Source organism: Neodiprion pinetum, chromosome 4 (assembly GCF_021155775.2).
Source record: "Neodiprion pinetum isolate iyNeoPine1 chromosome 4, iyNeoPine1.2, whole genome shotgun sequence".
Lineage (NCBI taxonomy): Eukaryota > Metazoa > Arthropoda > Insecta > Hymenoptera > Diprionidae > Neodiprion > Neodiprion pinetum.
Genome location: NC_060235.2, coordinates 11700385 through 11710208, shown reverse-complemented (window position 1 = coordinate 11710208; position 9824 = coordinate 11700385). Strand labels below are relative to the sequence as shown.

Below are 9824 nucleotides of genomic sequence, written 5' to 3'. Positions count from 1 at the left end.
CGCCGACCGGCGATCCGAGCTGCTGCCTCGGATATATCTCGAGCGGCAACGGGTACGGGAAAAAAATTTTCTTTTTTGAGTCCCCGCACTCGCATTGCCATCGCACCCGCTCGGCGAGCAGAGCGCGTCCGCGCCGGTCCACCCGCGACTCGTCCGACATGGGACGAGCGACGCGTCGCGTGACCGGCGTCGAGCCAGCGCTCTGCAAACACAAACACATTGGGGCCTCGTCTAACCGACAAGACGAATCCCCAAGCCAAGGGCTGAGTCTCAACAGATCGCAGCGTGGTAACTGCTCTACCGAGTACAACACCCCGCCAGGTACCTAAGTCGTCTACAGACGATTCCGAGTCTCGACTTTGAACTGGATGACCCATGATCGACCGTTCGAGGCCAGACCGACGAGCGGGAAGATCCCGACGAAGGCCGAAGACCCCGCCCGGCAAACAGGGCTCGTGCGACGACCGGTCCGTGGACCGGCCACCTAGTAAAGTCACATTGTTTTGAGCCTTTCGACCCACGAGACTCCTAGAAATATCGTTGCCCCCTTTGACTAGAGAGGATACGGCCTTAGAGGCGTTCAGGCATAATCCCACGGATGGTAGCTTCGCACCACCGGCCGCTCGACCAAGTGCGTGAACCAAATGTCCGAACCTGCGGTTCCTCTCGTACTGAGCAGGATTACTATCGCAACGACGAGTCATCAGTAGGGTAAAACTAACCTGTCTCACGACGGTCTAAACCCAGCTCACGTTTCCTATTGGTAGGTAAACAATCCAACGCTTGGCGAATTCTGCTTCGCAATGATAGGAAGAGCCGACATCGAAGGATCAAAAAGCGACGTCGCTATGAACGCTTAACCGTCACAAGCCAGTTATTCCTGTGGTAACTTTTCTGACACCTCTTGCTGAAAACTCTTCAAGCCAAAAGGATCGATAGGCCGTGCTTTCGCAGTCTCTATGCGTACTGAACATCGAGATCAAGCCAGCTTTAGCCCTTTTGCTTTACGCGAGGTTTCTGTCCTCGCTGAGCTGGCCTTAGGACACCTGCGTTATTCTTTGACAGATGTACCGCCATAGTCAAACTCCCCGCCTGGCAGTGTCCTCGAATCGGATCACGCGGGAGTATGATCGATGATCGGCCGAAGCCTCACGCCACTCTTACACGCTTGGCTCTAGAACACCGTGACAGCTGGGACGAAAGTCCTTGACGCACGCGCTCCGCCTAACCGAGTAAGTAAATAAAAGATGAAAGTAGTGGTATTTCACCGGCGATGTTGCCACCTCCCACTTATGCTACACCTTTCATGTCTCCTTACAGTGCCAGACTAGAGTCAAGTTCAACAGGGTCTTCTTTTCCCGCTAATTCGTGCAAGCCCGTTCCCTTGGCAGTGGTTTCGCTAGATAGTAGATAGGGACAGTGGGAATCTTGTTAATCCATTTATGCGCGTCACTAATTAGATGACGAGGCATTCGGCTATTTTTTTTTTTTTTTTTTTTTATAGAGGGAAAATGCTTCATGCACGACGGTCGGGCGTTAGTGACTAGTGTGGGACTCTACATTTCTGTGTTTACCCACTAAAAACCCCCTGCATTGCACCTAAGTTAATAGTAGGCGGCACTATATTTATTGCTGATCGTAGATCTGGTTCATCAGACTCTGGCACGTTGCATCACGTTAGTACGACGGTGGAAGATGTTGATGGCTTAAAGTCCACCGATCAGAGTTCTTGTCGACATGATCTTGGCGTCGGCTTTATTCAGAATCCCAAGGCTGATAAGATGCCTAAAAGACTTTTTGCTCCGCACGCCCCGGGATGACAGAGTCAGGTAGGTGAAAACAACGTTGTTTACGGCATATTTTTTTTTTTTATTTGTCCCGCGAGTTCTGCACACTTGTCAATTTTCCGCTGATGTTCGCGGTCTAAGTTGGCCCTCTCGCCTGCAATCAGGGCATCCACGACAATAGCGTTTCCACCCTTGATGATGACGGCGTCAGGCTTTTGTAAAACCCCGTCAGTTCGAAAATGGGGTTCTACATCGACAAGAGCAAGAGCGCGCTGCCGATCCAGCAGATATTTTAGGCACGCGTCATGACGTCGGATTCGAGCGTTGTGTGTTCTGTGGCACTGCTGCAAAACGTGGTGTAGTGTTTCCGCGTCGTTACAGCCAGCCCTACACGACGTGTCACGGATTCTTCCTCTCGCCATCCTGGTTCTTAGTGGAACGGCATTGATCCTAAGCTTGTTCATATGAATGAAATCTCGCCCAGATACGAAGAGGTTTCCGTCAGTTAACCACGTGTGTTGTTGTTTGACACTCCTCGATCCTTTTAAGGGGTTGCTATCGTTGGACTTGTACAACAGCTTCGCAAAGCGAGCTTAGTATGCGGCGCGAGTACATACACTCACCCCGTGATCATTTAAGCGCAGATGGGCACGCTTGATCTCCAACTCTACGAAACGTTTCATGGTCTCAGGGGCATCGCCGTCGCTAGCGACGGCTAGGGCCTTTAACCGATGATAACGTTGAAGCGGGGCTGTCCAGCGAAATGATGGAATCGACAGGCCACCAATCTTAACGTCTGCATGGAAATACGCATTCGGAACATCGTGTGGAAGATCGAGCCATTTCCGGACGTAGCCTCTCACGGTAATGTCTAACCTATTCAATAAACTGATGTTCGTCGATCCTAACACTAGCATATGGTACAGGCCGGGAATAACCATAGACCGCAGAGCGAATAGACGCTGCTGCGGCTTGAGGGGAGCCGCACGTAGCTGTTCAATCTCCTTCTTGAGGCGATCTAGCGGATAACTCGAAAGTCGTCCTTCAGGAGTAAACGGAACCCCGAGGTATTTCCATTCGTCCGACCTCTTTAGTGCGGGTATAGGACGGCCTAGGCACTGAAATCTTTGCCTTGAGTCGACTACGGACTTCTTTCCTTTGGGAACAGTTTTCAGAGACACGGTAAAACATTTCGATGTGTTGACACGTAGGCCACATTTTTGCAGGTATTGTGCAGTAATGTCGAGCAGCTCTTGGAGCCCGACAGGAGTAGTCGCGAAGAGCACGAGGTCGTCGGCGTAACCCATGGCATTCAACACGGAGCCGCCAACTTGAATTCCCGTTTCTTTCGGAAACATGGAGAACAGCCGATCAATCACCATGTTGAACAGCATCGGAGATAAAGGATCACCCTGCTTCACCCCACAATTAGGGCGAATAGCGCAAGATAGCCAATCCCCGCATTGGAGTTTCGTCGACGATCCACGATACACATTCGCAATATACTCGACCATTGCCTCAGGGACTCCGAAGGAACGGAGTATGTCTAGGATGGTCTCATGTGTGACTGAGTCGAAAGCCTTAGCGACATCTAGCGACGCCAGAAACATAGGTTGGAAATTTTGTTTAGCGTGCTTAAGGACGAAATCAATTAAGAAGATGTTCTCGGAACATCCATCAATCGGCTGAAAGGCCTTCTGGCGAGGGTCTAGCCGAATGCGCTTACACATTCGATTAGCCAAGACCTTATGAAAGCCCCTCACTATCGCGGAAGATACCGTGATGGGTCTGAATTCGCCCGGTTCAGAGGCGCCGTCTTTCTTGGGTATAAGGGTGGTCTTGGACGCACAAAGATAATCGGGGAGCTTACCACATAGCATAAAGATGTTAAATATTCGCGTCCAAATACCCGGCGGCACCTTCCTGAACCTCTCTACCGTCAGTGAGTCAGGTCCAGGGGCCGATCCGAGAGAGGGTAAGGCCTCCCTCACCTCCGTACACGTCACAGGATCCCATAGACTGCTGACCACGTCCCGGCTAGCTGTAACTCTAGGTGTGCTGTTACTGCCAGACGTCATTATTCGCTCCCAGAAGGGAACCATGATCTCTTCAACCGGAGCAGACTCTGTCCGCTTATCCCTCAGAATGTCTCGTATCGCTGTTGTTCTATTGCGTTTCCATGCTTTTTGGACCCTCGCGAAATCCACCCTTCGAGTTTTACGGCGCGATTGTTCGGTTCTATTGCCGGCCAGTGGTCTAACACCACGCGCTCCTTGTTGTTCTAGGAATGTTTCTCGGAGGTATAGAGACGTCTCCTCGAAAACTTGCGCACGGCTCCAGTTCGCGAGAGACTCGATTATGGTATTAAGCCTGTCACTATTGGCGTCAGGACACACACAAGCCGGCAGACCACGCAAGTGTTGCAGGATGCGCTCACTAAAGTCCTCACAGGGGGGTTCAACAGTCCGCAATCCCGAGCTGTGCCTCTCCGGATTGTTGTTTGCCGGGTTGTGTCTTTCCGGGCTGATGTTTGCCGGTTCGAGATTCGGCTCAGTTTGAGGAAGACCGGCCGCCGCATCCGGATTACGCAGGTCCTCGAGGGCCCGCGTATCCATCGCTTTGTACTCGGCCTTCCTTCTCTGGCCTTTAATCGACTCGAGCGTCCTATTCGGCAGGGTAGCCAGGAGCGCTTGATTGATAAATCTGACACCTTGCGACGCCAATCTGGCCTCTTGTCTCGCAAGAAGGGCGGATTCCTCGAGGGGCCATCGCGCCTTTACATGCTCGGTATTCTGTCTAGCATCGTACCAGTCTTTGTGAATTTTCTGGCAGTGAACTCCGTATCCAGTTTTGGTAGTGAAAACCCGACCGCAGCCGGGAAATTCACACGCGAAAGCATCACGAACAGGGTCCTCAGGACCAGGTCTACGTTCATGCAGCGTTAGCACGGCGTCACCAGTGGGCGCGCCGTCGTGATGACCACCTAACATGGGTGCGCCATCCATCCGAGGCTTATTTCTTAAGAGAGTCATAGTTACTCCCGCCGTTTACCCGCGCTTGCTTGAATTTCTTCACGTTGACATTCAGAGCACTGGGCAGTAATCACATTGCGTCAACACCCGCTAGGGCCATCGCAATGCTTTGTTTTAATTAGACAGTCGGATTCCCCCAGTCCGTGCCAGTTCTGAGCTGACCGTTGAATGGCGGCCGAAGAGGACGACGGCAACGGCGAACCGCCGCCGAAGCCTCGCAGCAAGGAAGATCCGCGGGAGGCCTAGGCACGGGACCGAGCTCGGATCCGGTTATTACCATCACCTCGCCCAGGCCCGGCACGTCAGCCAAACCCGCTTCCCGACCAAGCCCGACACGCCCCGATCCTCAGAGCCAATCCTTATTCCGAAGTTACGGATCCAATTTGCCGACTTCCCTTACCTACATTAGTCTATCGACTAGAGGCTCTTCACCTTGGAGACCTGCTGCGGATATGGGTACGAACCGGCGCGAGACCTCCACGTGGCCCTCTCCTGGATTTTAAAGGTCCGAGGGGAAGATCCGGACACCGCCGCAACTGCGGTGCTCTTTGCGTTCCAAACCCTATCTCCCTGCTAGAGAATTCCAGGGAACTCGAACGCTTATACAGAAAAGAAAACTCTTTCTGGATCTCCCGACAGCGTCTCCAGGTCTTTTTGGGTTACCCCGACGAACTCTCTTGCGAGGGCCCGACTTGTAGATGGTTCCGCTGCCAGGTTCCGGAATAGGAACCGGATTCCCTTTCGCCCGACGGGTGTGTCACATTTCAAACCGCGCGCGCCCACGCCGGGGGGAACGCCGAGCGAGGCCCGACGTTCGCACAATCACCGGCGTCAGGACGCGCATGTCAGGCATAGAAATACACCAACATTGTCATCGGATTTCTCCTGGGGTCCTCCAGGGCCTCGCTGGAGTATTTGCTACTACCACCAAGATCTGCACCGACGGCGGCTCCAGGCAGGCTCACGCCCAGACCCTTCTGCGCACACCGCCGCGACCCTCCTACTCGTCAGGGCTTCGTGACGGCCTAGGCCGCCTCGTATGCCGCTGACGGCCGAGTATAGGCGCGACGCTTCAGCGCCATCCATTTTCAGGGCTAGTTGCTTCGGCAGGTGAGTTGTTACACACTCCTTAGCGGATTCCGACTTCCATGGCCACCGTCCTGCTGTCTTAAGCAACCAACGCCTTTCATGGTATCCCATAAGCGTCGACTTTGGCGCCTTAACTCGGCGTTTGGTTCATCCCACAGCGCCAGTTCTGCTTACCAAAAGTGGCCCACTTGGCACTCTGATCCGAGATCTCGTGGCTTCATAGTTCAAGCAAGCCAGAGATCTCACCCATTTGAAGTTTGAGAATAGGTTGAGGTCGTTTCGGCCCCAAGGCCTCTCATCATTCGCTTTACCGGATGAGACTCGTGTACGTTTTGTACGCAAGTGCCAGCTATCCTGAGGAAAACTTCGGAGGGAACCAGCTACTAGGTAGTTCGATTAGTCTTTCACCCCTATACCCAGTTCCGACGATCGATTTGCACGTTAGAATCGCTACGGACCTCCATCAGGGTTTCTCCTGACTTCGTCCTGACTAGGCAGAGTTCACCATTTTTCGGGTCCCAACGTATATGCTCTGGGTGCGCCTCTTCTCGCAGTAAGAACGAGAGGCCCCGGGAGTGCGAGGCCGCATCGTGACGCGGCCCATCCTTCCTTGGTCAGCGCGGGGCTGAACTTTACTTTCATTTTGCCTTCAGGTTTGCTCGTCCCGATGACTCGTGCACATGTTAGACGCCTTGGTCCGTGTTTCAAGATGGGTCCTGAAAGTACCCAAAGCAATAGTGTCGCTGACCGGTATTTGATAATTCGAACGAGCCAGCCAGAGGACACTGCCAGCCAACAGCTGGCCAGGCCCGGGGACGGCGCTAGGTCCGACCACCGGAAATCACTGACCGCGCTTGCGGCGGGCCCGACGCAGTTCAATGCGGCTCTATACGGTGCGGGTACCGCCGGGCAGCCGGACGGGCAACCGGTGGTCTGATCCGACGACAACGCCGAGACAGGCAGCCGACCAGGCCTAAGACCGACACCCAACGGGTCGCGACGTCCTACTAGGGAAGAAGTGCACGCCGGCACCGCCGGACATTACACCGCGACCGAGTGCCGTGGACGCGAGGTCCCGACATCACGAGCCGTGGCGAAGCCTGCGTCGCTGACGATGAATCTCCCTTTCCGATCTTTCGGGTTTCTCAGGTTTACCCCTGAACGGTTTCACGTACTCTTGAACTCTTTCTTCAAAGTTCTTTCCAACTTTCCCTTACGGTACTTGTTCGCTATCGGTCTCGTGGTCATATTAACCCTTCGGAACTATCGTGTAGAGAGATTCTCTCACACTTTTCTAAAAACTTTTTTTCCTTTTAAAATTTAAATGGAATGACCCCCTAAAAATTATTTTAACTTTCTAAAATTTAATGCTCTAAATGATACGAAAAAGAAAAATTTTTCAAACTTGAAAAATAAAGAAAAAAAATCATTTATTCATCAACTGTGAGAGTTTCTCTCATCACGTGAGTGAAGTCAGGCACATAAAAAATTGCTATTCGTATGACTTCGTTTAGTTTCGGCTGTCTCCGTAGTTTCTAGCCGCCATTTTAAATGTATCTCAATATACAAATGCACAGTATTCTAGAGCTTGTGTACAAGTGTACCACTATTGTTTATTGAAAACTAAAAAAGTAATAATTTATAAATAATTATTCTTAGTTGTATGCTAGTTCATAAGTGTTATTATTTATTCAGTGTACAAACAAAGTAAGTAAATTCGACACATTATGTATTAATGTTTTTCTGTTATAAACACATATGTAACCTAAAAATATGTTTTAACTTGAGTGTGATTGTTTATAAAGATTCATAAATTATGCGAAATATAATTGTTCAATTATCTCAAATATTTTGTTCTTAAAAATTTTAATAACTTAAATCAGAAACTTTTAACAAATTATAATAATTTGTCACTTATCACTTCTTGGCTTTTTGTAAACATACACTCAACAATTTTAATTTTTTTTTTCCACGTATCAGTGGATACAGTTTATACATGAAATAACAAATTTTCATTGCATATTACCAGGTTACACGACATGGACCAACCAACTGACTCAGGAGACGAAAGTGATACTGGTGTCTCAGATTTTGACGAGATGTCTGACGCTGAATCAGAATTTAGTAACCATGACTCCAACACTGAGCAATCGGAAGATGATTTAGATGATGGAGGTGACACAGACGACAATAACAACAGTTCACTGGAGAAGAAAGTTAAGAATAAAAAATTTTCGTTGGGGAAAGATAAAACTACAAAATGGTTCCATGATCCACCTAATCCGAGAGTCCGTACAAAACGACAAAATATTGTTCTCCGTCTACCCGGAGTTAAGAATTGCGCAAAGGATGCAAAAACACCTCTGGATTGCTGGAATTTATTTTTTCCTCAAGAAACAATTGAGAAAATTGTTGATAATACTAATATTTTTTTGGAAGTTGTACGTTCATCAAAAAAATCTCAAACAGAAACTCACCCTACTTCAGTCGATGAAATACGAGCTGTGATTGGTTCATTATATCTGATAGGAGTACACAAAGCATCAAGACTAAATTTAAAAGAACTATGGGCAACTGACGGTTTGGCTTCAGATTGTTTTCGTGCGGTGATGTCGAAGACACGATTTCATAATTTATTGTCTGCTTTGAAATTTCTCTTCGTGGTTCCCGTCATCAACGCCTTTTCGGAGGCGGCTAAATCCGACCGAAGCGAAACGGGCTCTGGGGTAACCTGCCCCTTTGCCTGAGAAACAGCTGGTCCAATCGAAACTAGACAAACGCGGAAGGCGTTAAAAGCCAGCACTTCCGCTGACGTTGCTGAGCCAGCTCAAGAGGCGAGTGCATCTGTGCATCCTGAGAATGATGGTGATCGTGATGGAAACCCGCTTACGTGTGGTTTCCCAGATTGTGGTATGACGTTCGCGAAGAAAATAGGGCGGGGCGTACACGAACAACGCATGCACAAGGCTTGGTACGATGAACAGCAAGCTCGTAAAGGAACAGGCAACAGACCTTGCTGGACCGAAGAAGAGAAAGAGATGATGGCTAGAAAGGAGGCTGAAATTATGCTTTGGTACGAGTTGGAAGGTAAGAAGCCGTACATGAATCAAGAACTTCATACGTTTTTCAGCAACCTTGCAGACGACCCTGAGAAAGACCGGTCCCTGGACGCCATAAAAAGTCATCGTCGAAGAGCCAGCTATAAACGGAGGGTCAACAAATATATCACCATTCTGCGGTCGGAAAGAGAAGCCCATCAAAGCAGTACCAGCAGCGACTCTGAAAACCTCAGCACTGCGGAAGATCTAGCGCCTACTATAAGCAATCGTTGGAAGAATTACTTTGACTCCCTGACTCCAGTTACCAGCACGGATTTCAACGCACACATAATTGACAACTTGTGTATGGCCACTGCGACAAGATCCCGTAAAGAAATAATAGTGGAACTGGGACTCTATCTGAAAGGTAACTTTGCCAGGCAAGTACGTCACAAACAGCGCCAAATGACTGAAACCCGGGGCGTTGAAGAGCCAACTAGTAAAAAGAGGGCAAGGAGAGCTGAATATGCTCGAGTGCAGGACCTTTGGAAAAGGGACCCCAGTAAGTGTGCAAAGAGGATCCTAGAAGATCAGCTGGGTCACGAGGAGGGCATACCCCAGGAGCGTATGGTACCTTACTGGAAAGCGGTTATGACCAAAAACACCGGCCTAGCACCGAATCCTATGCCAGAAGCTGCTCAATTGATTGAGGAGCTATGGGACCCAATTCTCCCACGAGAGGTCAAAGCGGCTTTTCCACCGATGAAGACAGCCGTAGGTCCGGACGGCGTATCAGCGAGCACCCTCAGGAAGGTTCCATGGCGGTACTATCTAGATTATTCAATTTATTTATGTATTGTGGTAAGGTTCCAGAACAT

At 50.0% G+C, this 9824-nt stretch overlaps 1 pseudogene; it reads right to left on the bottom strand.

The window, feature by feature from the left end:
* Positions 1-243: 243 nt before the first annotated feature.
* On the bottom strand, positions 244-7504 carry LOC124218374 (large subunit ribosomal RNA; annotated as a pseudogene).
* Positions 7505-9824: the final 2320 nt, after the last annotated feature.